The sequence below is a fragment of the Piliocolobus tephrosceles genome, chromosome 14, assembly GCF_002776525.5.
Source record: "Piliocolobus tephrosceles isolate RC106 chromosome 14, ASM277652v3, whole genome shotgun sequence".
NCBI lineage: Eukaryota > Metazoa > Chordata > Mammalia > Primates > Cercopithecidae > Piliocolobus > Piliocolobus tephrosceles.
The window spans coordinates 110,552,895-110,562,804 of NC_045447.1; the positions used below are offsets into that span (position 1 = coordinate 110,552,895).

The following is a 9,910-nucleotide window of genomic DNA, read 5'->3' on the forward strand; positions in this document are numbered from 1 at the left end:
GAGACCCAGTCTCAAACAAACAAATCAAACCCCATACACACACACACACACACACACACATCGGATCACCCATAATCAATTTTATGATTCAATTCAAAAGAGGGTTTGTATTGAAATATCTGTTTCTCTGGAAACTTTCCGGGCATTTTACAAAGTGAACATCTCATTATTGCTTAAAATATTATTAAGATAGTTCCATGTATATGAATGCCAGGCAAAATGAATCCCTATAAATTTAAGTTTGGATCTTTATGCTATGTATGCTTCCCATTTAGGTCTACATGAGGCCTAAACATGGTGTCATTTCATATACTGCAAAGTTGGATGAGCCTAGCAATTCTTTATTAACCACTGAACTAAAAAGACAGAAAACTGGGATATGGCAAGACATCAATCATTAACAAACACTAAAAATGATTTTTCAGCAAATATGTAAAAGGATGTGGGTACCAAAATAGATAGTTTCTCTGAAGAAATACATACTTTACTTGCTTTCTTTGCTGGTAAATGCAGAACTTAAACATTAGCTCACTCTCGATTTGTTACCACAGAGGTGACTTTCTCATGGTCAAGTTACCACGAAGAGTGCCCCTCAGGCGTGTATCTCCCTACCCAGGACTTGCTTTTTGATTTATCCACGTTACACTATGCACACATCAAAAACGCATCGACCTCTCCGCTGTAAAACAGAATGAAAAAATGTTTTGCAGCAACATGGATGGAGCTGGAGGCCATCATCCTAAGTGAACAAACTCAGAAACAGGAAATCAAATACTGCATGTTCTCATAAGTGGGAGCTAAACGATAGGTATACATGCACATAAGAATGGGAATAACAAGACACTGGGGACTCCAAAAAGGGAGAGGGTGGGAGGGGGGTGAGGGCTGAAAAATTACCTATTGGGTACAATGTTCAATATTTGGGTGACAGGTACACCAGAAGCCCAATCCCCACCATTACACAATATACCTATGTAACAAACAAGCACATGTACCCCCCCCAATCTAAAATTAAGAAACAATCAAAAAGCACCGACTTCCTTAACTGGCAGGGAATAGTTTCAAGAATGGATTTAAACACCAAATTCCTTAATGTAGTTGCAGATTCTGCCAGTTTTGTCTCAACCTCTGGATCGGTTCCTTTTTTTAACTACCTTTAATTCTTAAAAAGATTGTCGCTACCACTATGCTACATACTTGTTGTATCACTTATAAATGTATAACCTCTGCAAATTAGTCTCTGAATTGAAAGTATTCATTGGTAAAATGGGTATTTCTTCACCATAGGAATAGTTGGAAGTGTTTAAATACTTGAGAGCTATTTTTAATTACAAGCACACACAGCTTTGTGGTGGTGTTTTTGGAGACGGAGTCTCGCTTTGTTGCCCAGGCTGGAGTGCAGTAGTGCCATCTTGGCTTACTGCAACCTTCGCCTCCTGGGTTCAAGCAATTCTCCTGCCTCAGCCTCCTAAGTAGCTGGGAGTACACTCTAATTTTTGTATTTTTAGTAGAGACGGTTTTTTGCTATGTTGACCAGGCTGGTCTCAAACTCCTGACCTCAGGTGATCCACCTGCCTCGGCCTCCCAAAATGCTGGGATTAGGGGTGTGAGCCACCGTGCCCCACCTGTAGTGTGTTTTTGAACGTATATGTGAAGTTTTTTTTGTTTTGTTTTGAGACGGAGTCTCCCTCTGTCGCCAGGCTGGAGTGCAGTGGCGCGATCTCGGCTCACTGCAACCTCCGACTTCCTGGTTCAAGCTATTCTCCTGCCTCAGCCTCCATAGTAGCTGGGATTACAGGCGCCACCACCACGCCCGGCTGTTTTGTATTTTTAGTAGAGACGGGGTTTCACCGTGTTGGCCAGGATGGTCTCGATCTTCTGACCTCGTGATCCGCCCGCCTCGGCCTCCCAAAGTGCTGGGCCAAAGCTGTAGTTTTATGATTATGATTTATGGTTATGAGGCATTGATTTAAGGCATTTGAAAGCTTAATTCGTCAGATTCTAGACGAAAAAAGAATTCACTAAGACAAGCTAATGCCATTGTCATAAATGGGAGTTTGGAGAAAATTCTATTAGTATTTGTTTGGGTGGTTTAAGTACAGCGTTGAACTGACTTGAACCGGACCACACCCTGTATGGAACTGATGCGCGGCCGGGGAAATCATTAACTGAAGATGACTTTTTTGTGGGTATTGTTGAGAACGCAGTTAGACAATCTTATTTTAGAGGTTTTACCCCGTTGACAAAGCCTCAACTTTTCTTCCAAAGAACTAATTTCCATTTTATCTCCCCTACATTTTGAACAGAATATGGGAGAAGCCAGCGCCCCTTCTACGCGGGCGCTGCTGCGGCGCTGCTCCCTGCGGGGCCCTCGCGAGACCCGAACAACCGAGCGGTACCGACTCCGCTCACCTAGCGCCCGCCCCAGCCGGGCCCACTTCCGCCGGCGTCCCGGACGCGCCCGCCCCGCCCCACAGACCCGAGATTCGTCGGAATTTTCCCGCGACGCCGCGGGAGCGCGCGGCGCTGCTCGCCGGCCCCAGAATGCACTGCTGACACGTGTGCGCGCGCAGCTCCACTGCCGAGCCACCGCGGGAAAATTCCAAAAACACTCAGAACAAAAAGCCAATACGAGGCAAAGCCAGATTTTCAAGCCACAGATCCTGGGCGGTGGCTTCCTTTCCGCCACTGCCCAAACTGCTGAAACAGCTCCCGCGAGGACCACCCGGTAAGCGGCAGGCCGCAGAAGGCAGCGAGGGCGGAGGCTTCCCGGGGGGTCTGGCCGACACGTCAGCGGCGGGAGCGGGAGGAGGAGGCGAGGGGCGAGGGAAGGCTCGCGAGAGCGGGTGGGCGCGGCGGGCCTCGCGGTGGGCGAGAGGGGTTCCCGCCGGCGCAGGGCTGAGGCCGGGGCTGAGGCTGAGGCTGAGGCTGAGGCGGGAGGTGGCGGGCGGTGCCAGCCCGCGGGGCGGGGCCGGGGCCGGGGCCGGGCGGGGCAAGCCGGGGCGGGAGCCCGCGCTGGGGTCGCGCGGAAGGGAGCCCCCGGGGAGGCGGGAGCCGGGAGTTGGCGTTTTGGTGGTTTTTGTTCATTGAGCGCAGGGGGCTATGTCTTCTTCGAAGGAGAGGAGCAAAGGTGAATTTCTCCGCCTGGGATCCGTGGGAGCCGTGAAAAGCTCGCCCCTTTAGCCGGTCGCCCTCTACGGCTGGCCTCGTCCTCCCCGGCCCTCGCACCCCTGCCCCCCAGCCCGAGTCGCCGGGGCGCCGGGAGGGGCGCGGTGTTACCCCTCCCGCCCTCCGCCTTTCATTCCCGGAGGGAGGCGGGTTCGCAGGGGCCAGTGTCTTCCCTTCACTCTTTTTGTGGACGCCAGGCCACATCTCCTTCGAAGCCCGTGAGAGATTTTTCAGGTGCTGTTTGTTTGTTGGTTTTGCTCTTTTAAATTTTTTAGGTGGGTGCGTTTACAACTACGAACCCTCTATAATCTTACGTGTCCAGCGTAGCGAATGGGGGAAAAGATTTGGAGTTTTATAACATGGGAAATTGGGTACCAGAATCTTCAGGGAAGAGACCAAGGAGTTTTCTAGCAAACACCTGTATGTGCCTGGACTTTTGTTCTAATCTGAAACTTGGAAAACTCCCGGGCACCTGGTTTCATTCTAACCTGTGCCCCATTTAGTGCATCTAAACTGTGATGTGATTTGACTTAGCATTTATCAAATGAACAGAGCACTTTCGGGCCACCCAACTTCAGCTCTTTGTGGCTGTCAGTCACTGTCAGTGATATGCCCTCAGACAGATCGTTTTCTCCTTACTCCCCTCCAGGGTTGTTACAAGCGATAGAATTCATACCATGTGTTGAGATCATTCATTACATAAGCTTAGATAGAAAACATGTTCATTGCAACTTTATACGTTAAACTTAAATTGATGTTTCCATGTAATGTGCTGTACCAGAGTCACCTGGAAGTAAGCACACATATACATTATTCATATACAAGAAAGGCTGCACCAAAAAAGAATGTTTTCCTAGATATATCAGAGGTCTTTTTCACCAGCTCACTACCCACAGTAAAAGATCCTGCTTCCTGAGAATTGGACTTTGTATATACATTCGAATTTATTTTTGCTTTATTCGGTCATATTTTCTCTTTGATTTCTTGAAAAACATTTACCAAGGCCTCAAAAGAAAAGCAGGCTCTATATTGGTATTTTTTTGTTCTGTTCTCTAATAAAAAGCATTAACTTGATTGATTGGCTGGACGTGGAAGATGTGTTGCTGCATGTATGTGCAACTGTGCATGTACCTTTGAAAATAAATGGTACTTTTAACCAGTTCCAGATTTCAGCTAGTAGTTCCAATAACAATTGTACGAATTTCGTGTTTATGAAAACCAGCTACAGGGAGACCAGCCTGTCCAGTAGAAAGTTGGATTGATTATCTGGGCCATGGAGAGAGCCAGAGGAAACTCACATGGGTGGTAGTTCCAAGTTGGTAGTGGTAGGACCTCAAATCAGGCTGGAAATGAACACCAAATGATTTTAAAAAGTTTTATTTGAGGCTGGGATATGTGTATTCTCTGTCTTGTTTATGGATCTTGAGTGATTGACTTAATGTGAAAGAATACAGACAGGAGAAGTACACTCAGTTTTTGCAGTGTTTAATAAAAATGCAGAAGTGGAGAAGGGAAGACAATTCAGATAACAAGCAGAGCGTGGTGGCTCATGCCTGTCATCCCAGCATTTTGGGAGGCTGAGGTGGAAGGATCACTTGATTTCAGGAGTTCGAGTCCAGCTCAGGCAACAGAGAGAGCCCTGTCTCTACAAAAAGTTAAAAAATTAGCCGGGCATAGTGAGTGGGGCTGTGGTTTCAGCTAGTCGCGAGGCTGAGGTGGAGGATCACCTGAGTTCAGGAGGTCGAGGACACAGTGAACTGGGATTACACCACTGCACTCCACCCTGGGCAACAGACTGAGACCGTGTCTGGAAAAAAAAAAATGATAATTCGGATTGGCCACCGAAGTTGGACTGGGCACTAACAGGCAATGGTTTTGCCTTCATTTTGAGATCGGCATCTTCTAACTCAAGTTTAATATGGGACTGAGGGCAAGAGGCCTGTATGCCTTTTATATTGGCATCACACTGTCTTGTTTATGGCAGCTTTATAGTAAGTTTTGAAATCAGGTAGTATAAGTTATCTAATGTTTTTCTTCATTTTCAAAATTCTTTTGGCTGTTCAGGGTTCCTTACATTTCCATATAAAGTTTAGTATCAGTTTGTCATTTTTTTCAAAAAACCGTGCTGTGATAGACTTTGTAGGAATTGCATTTAATTTTGCGTTATCTGTTTGGGAGGAATTGCCATCTCACCGTGAACATGGAATCTCTTTCCATTTGTTGAGATCTTTAATTTCTCTCAGCAATATTTAGTAATTTTCAGTGTACAAATTTTGCCCTTTTGTAAATTAATTTTGAAGTGTTTTTGATGGTGGTGTGAATTGAATTTTTAAAATTTCATTAAAATTTTTTTATCGATAAAGCGAAAGTGTTTTTTTTTTTTTGGAGACAGAGTCCCTCTGTGTTTGCCCAGGCTGGAGTGCAGTGGCATGATCTCAGCTCACTGTAATCTCCGCCTCTCAGGTTCAAGCGATTCTTCTGCCTCAGCTTCCTGAGTAGCTGGGACTACAAGCGCCTGCTAATTTTTGTATTTTTAGTAGAGACAGAGTTTCACCGTATTGGCCAGGCTGGTCTCAATCTCCTGACCTCGTGTTCCTCGTGATCCGCCTGCCTTGGCCTCCCAAAGTGCTGGGATTACAGGTGTGAGTAATCCCAGCACTTTGTAATCTTTGTAACCCAGTAATATTGCTTTCAGCGCCCGGCCGAAAGCAAGTTTATTAAGAAAGCAAAGGAATAGAGAATGGCTACTCCATAGAGCAGCCGAATTATTTTTAAAATTTCATTATGGATTGTTGTTAGTATATAAACATACACTTGATTTATTAATCTTGTATCTTGCAACCTTCATTGTTGAACTTGATGATTACTTCCAGTTTTTTGTGAATTACAGAGGATTTTTTACATACGACATCATGCCAATAAAGACAGTTTTATTTATTTTCTTTCCATGTGGATACCTTTAATTTATTTTTTGCCTGGTTAATTTATTTTTTGCCTGGTTCGACCCTCCAGCAGTTTGCTGAATAGACATGGAGTGTATATTATTAACTTATTTCTCATCTTAGGGGAAAAACATTTAATCTTTTACTGTTAGATACGATATTAACTGTAAGTTTTTCATAAATGCACTTTATCAGGTTGAAGGATTTTCCTTTTATTACTAGATTGTTGAGAATTCTTATGAACAAATGTTAGAAATGTTGCTTTTCTGCATCTATTGAGATGACTGGTTTTATTCCTTTATCAATATGATTTATTAACTGATTTGTGTATTTATAGTAACCTTGCATTCTAAATCCCATTTGGTCATGTTATATAACCCTTTTTACGTATTGCTGGATTTGGTTTAGTAATATTTTGTTTAGGATTTTTGTATTATGTTCATGAGTAATATTAGTAATATTTTGTCTTGCGATGTCTTTGTCTGGCTTTGGTATTACCGTAATACTGGCATCTTAGAATGAGTTGGGAAGTGTTCCCTCCTATTTTTTCAGAATTTGTGAAGGATCGGTATTTCTTTGTTTAAATATTTGATAGAATTCACTCACAAAGTCATCAGTTTGTGGATATTCCTTTTTGTTTTTTGAGATGGAGTCTCGTTCTGTCACCCAGGCTGGAGTGCAGTGGCCCAATCTCAGCTCATTGCAAGCTCCGCCTCACGGGTTCACGCCATTCTCCTGCCTCAGCCTCCTGAGTAGCTGGGGCTACAGGCGCCGCCATCACGCCCAGCTGATTTTTTGTATTTTTAGTGGAGACGGGGTTTCACCGTGTTAGCCAGGATGGTCTCCATCTCCTGACCTTGTGACCCGCCCGCCCCGGCCTCCCAAAGTGCTGGGATTACAGGCTTGAGCCACCGCGCCCAGCCGTGGATATTTCTTTATACTGAAATTTAAAATTACAAATTCAGTTTCTCCAGTGCACGGGTGCATGTGACTCCTCCAGTGCAGGTTGTGCACGCGCGTGGCCGTGACTCCTCCAGAGCGAGCTTGTGCACGTGTGTGCGCGCCGCCTCCAACGCCAGCTCCCACGCACTTTCTCCAGCACTGGTTCCCATGTACACACGTGGCGCTTCTCCAGTGCTGAGCTCCCATAGTGTGTGCGGGCTTTTAATTAAGCTCCCACTCCTGGTGAGTGTGCTTTGCCAGCGCTAGCTCCCTGGGGTGTGCCGCTTCCCCAGCGCTGGCTCCCGGGCGCGGGTGCCGCCCCAGCACCTGTTCCCAGGCGTGTGCACATCTCCAGCGCTGGGTCCTTGGCATATGTGCTTCTGCAGCGCCGGCTTCTGTGGTGTGCATCTTCCCCAGTAGAGGCTCTTGTAGTGCGCTGTGATCAGCTGCACCCAGTAGTCAACTGTGTGCCTCAGCATCCCCTTCAAGCAATTTTGTAACTGAGTCTCTGGTGGGACACCTCCCTGTGAACACCTTTTCCTGGCGCCCTAGTGGATGGATTTCTGGCAGGTTACCAAAGGTGGTTTTCTAGCAAGTTGTGCTGGTGCAGCACCCACAGAGACATCTCCTATTCAGTGAACCATGGCTGTGCTCCCTCCAAAAAGTTCTTGATCCCATTTCTGGGAAGAAGTGGGTATTTTTCCTTAGGGCACCCACCTCAGCCCTAGGGGCAGTGGCTTCTTATATCTGCTATTCCTCTGTTTTGTAGAATTCTGTTTACTTCTGACTAGCAAACACCTTGTTACTCCAGTCCTGTTACAGTGAATAGTTCTTGACTGGACACGGTGACTTATGCCTGTAATCCCAGCACTTTGCCAGGCCGTAGGGCTTGGGAGGATTACTTGAGACTGGGAGTTTGAGACAAACTTGAGCAACATAGCAAAACCCCTGTCCTACAGAAAACACAAAATTATCTGGGAGTGGTGGTGTATGCTTGCCTGTAGTTCCCCCTACTATGGAGGCTGATGTGGGAGGATCGTTGAGCCCAGGGGGTCGAGGCTGCTTGGAGCCATGGTTATATCATTGCATTCCAGCCTAAGCAAGAGTGAGATCCTCTCTCTAAAAAGAAAAAAATGACAACAGCAGCAATAACTTTATAGTTGACTTTCTTTATTCAAATTATTATGCAGTTTCTTTCTACTGACTGGACCCAGACTGATTTATCACCTTTGCTCTGACATTCCTCAATAAATCACGAGTGGTGAGAGTATTTAGTCTCTTCATTTTCTTGAATTGTGAAAGTTAATCCTAAGGTTACTCCCACTTCCACGTAACAAAAGACACGTTTGTGTGAGAGTGTGTCAGGCTTTTATGAAGTGATGAAACTGCCTTTCCATTCCTTTGCAAATTAGAAACAGTATAGATTATCCTGGAAAGTGGGGTCAGGGATTAGGAGGGGAGGAGAAGAGGACAGGATTAGAACTGTGGTCGGCCTTAGGGCATCCAGTGGAAGGTTCCCAGATGACCTGACTAGATGTGACTATACTTCTCATTATCTTTCACCCTGTTTTTCATTTTTCAGATGTCTGGGACTTGTGTTTTTATTTTCCTCTAGAGCCCCAATGACGCTTTTGTAATTCAGAAACATTTTATGTATGATATAAGCATTTTATGTACATTTAGCTATTTTAGTGGAATCTGAGATATGTTACTCTGGTGACTACCCATAAGACAGTTTGAGACTGCGGTTTTTCACACATACACACACACACACACACAGATTCAGAGGCGACTTTATTTAAACAATATGAATTTGGCTGGGTGCAGTGCTGTGCACCTGTAGTCCCAACTATTTGGGAGGCTGAGGCTGGTAGATTGTGAATTCGAATCTATCCTGGGAAAAATTGTGAGACCCTATCTCTGGGGGAAAAAAAAAGTGGGGGGGCTGTGACTTTGTCTGTGATTCCTTCTTTACCTGGGTCAGTTCAAAGGTATGGAATTGCCAGGCACTTTTGTTTCTTTTGTAAGATTTTAGAGGTGCCGTTTACCTTCGTGACTTCCAACACCCTCCTATGGGGCTGGTTCCTTTTTGTTGTTGTCATTTTGTTTTTGTTGGTGGTGGTTGTTTATTTAAAGCAATCACATTATAAAGCCTCATACTTAGCCTAATCCTGTTTTTGTAATTATACTTGTACATTCAGTTGCAGTACTCAATAGATTTCCTTGTTAACTCCTGATTTTTTTTTTTTTTTTTGAGAAACAGAGTCTCGCTCTGTCTCCCAGGCTGGAGTGCAGTGGCACGATCTCGGCTCACTGCAAGCTCCGCCTCCTGGGTTCACGCCATTCTCCTGCCTCAGCCTCCCGAATAGCTGGTACTACAGGCGCCCACCACCACGCCTAGCTAATTTTTTGTATTTTTAGTAGAGACGGGATTTCACCGTGTTAGCCAGGATGGTCTCAATCTCCTGACCTTGTGATCCGCCTGCCTCAGCCTCCCAAAGTGCTGGGATTACAGGCATGAGCCACCACGCCTGGCCAACTCCTTATTTATTGATGACCATTTGTGGTTATGCGTAATGACTTTTCCTCTGTCCTTGTGCACTTCAGTTCATATTATTGCCATATGTATATATGCCTGTTTCCACAACTCTTAGCCAACTTCTTTAGGGTATGTTCTTTTTTTATATAACTGCATTGATGTTTGTTGAGTGCCAACATCCTTTTCTCCCTTCTCTGTCATAACATACCCTAGATTTTCTTTTAGTAGTCACGATTGTATGGGCTCTGGGGAACACTGATACTACCTCTAGCTCCTGGGGGTGGTCTTTGATTGGTTTAAGGAGTCCTGGGGGTGGTCT

At 45.4% G+C, this 9,910-nt stretch overlaps 1 protein-coding gene across 5 annotated transcripts in view; it reads left to right on the forward strand.

The window, feature by feature from the left end:
• Positions 1-2,541: 2,541 nt before the first annotated feature.
• FANCC (FA complementation group C) overlaps positions 2,542-9,910 on the forward strand; it is a 214,408-nt gene continuing 207,039 nt past the window's right edge. For 3 of the 5 annotated variants that reach the window (XM_023185263.2, XM_023185261.2, XM_023185262.1), the window contains exon 1: positions 2,542-2,728. The gene's annotated coding sequence lies outside the window, so the exon portion shown is untranslated. The remainder of the gene's footprint in view (positions 2,729-9,910) is intronic. The other 2 variants (XM_023185259.1, XM_023185258.1) reach the window with 1 other exon arrangement.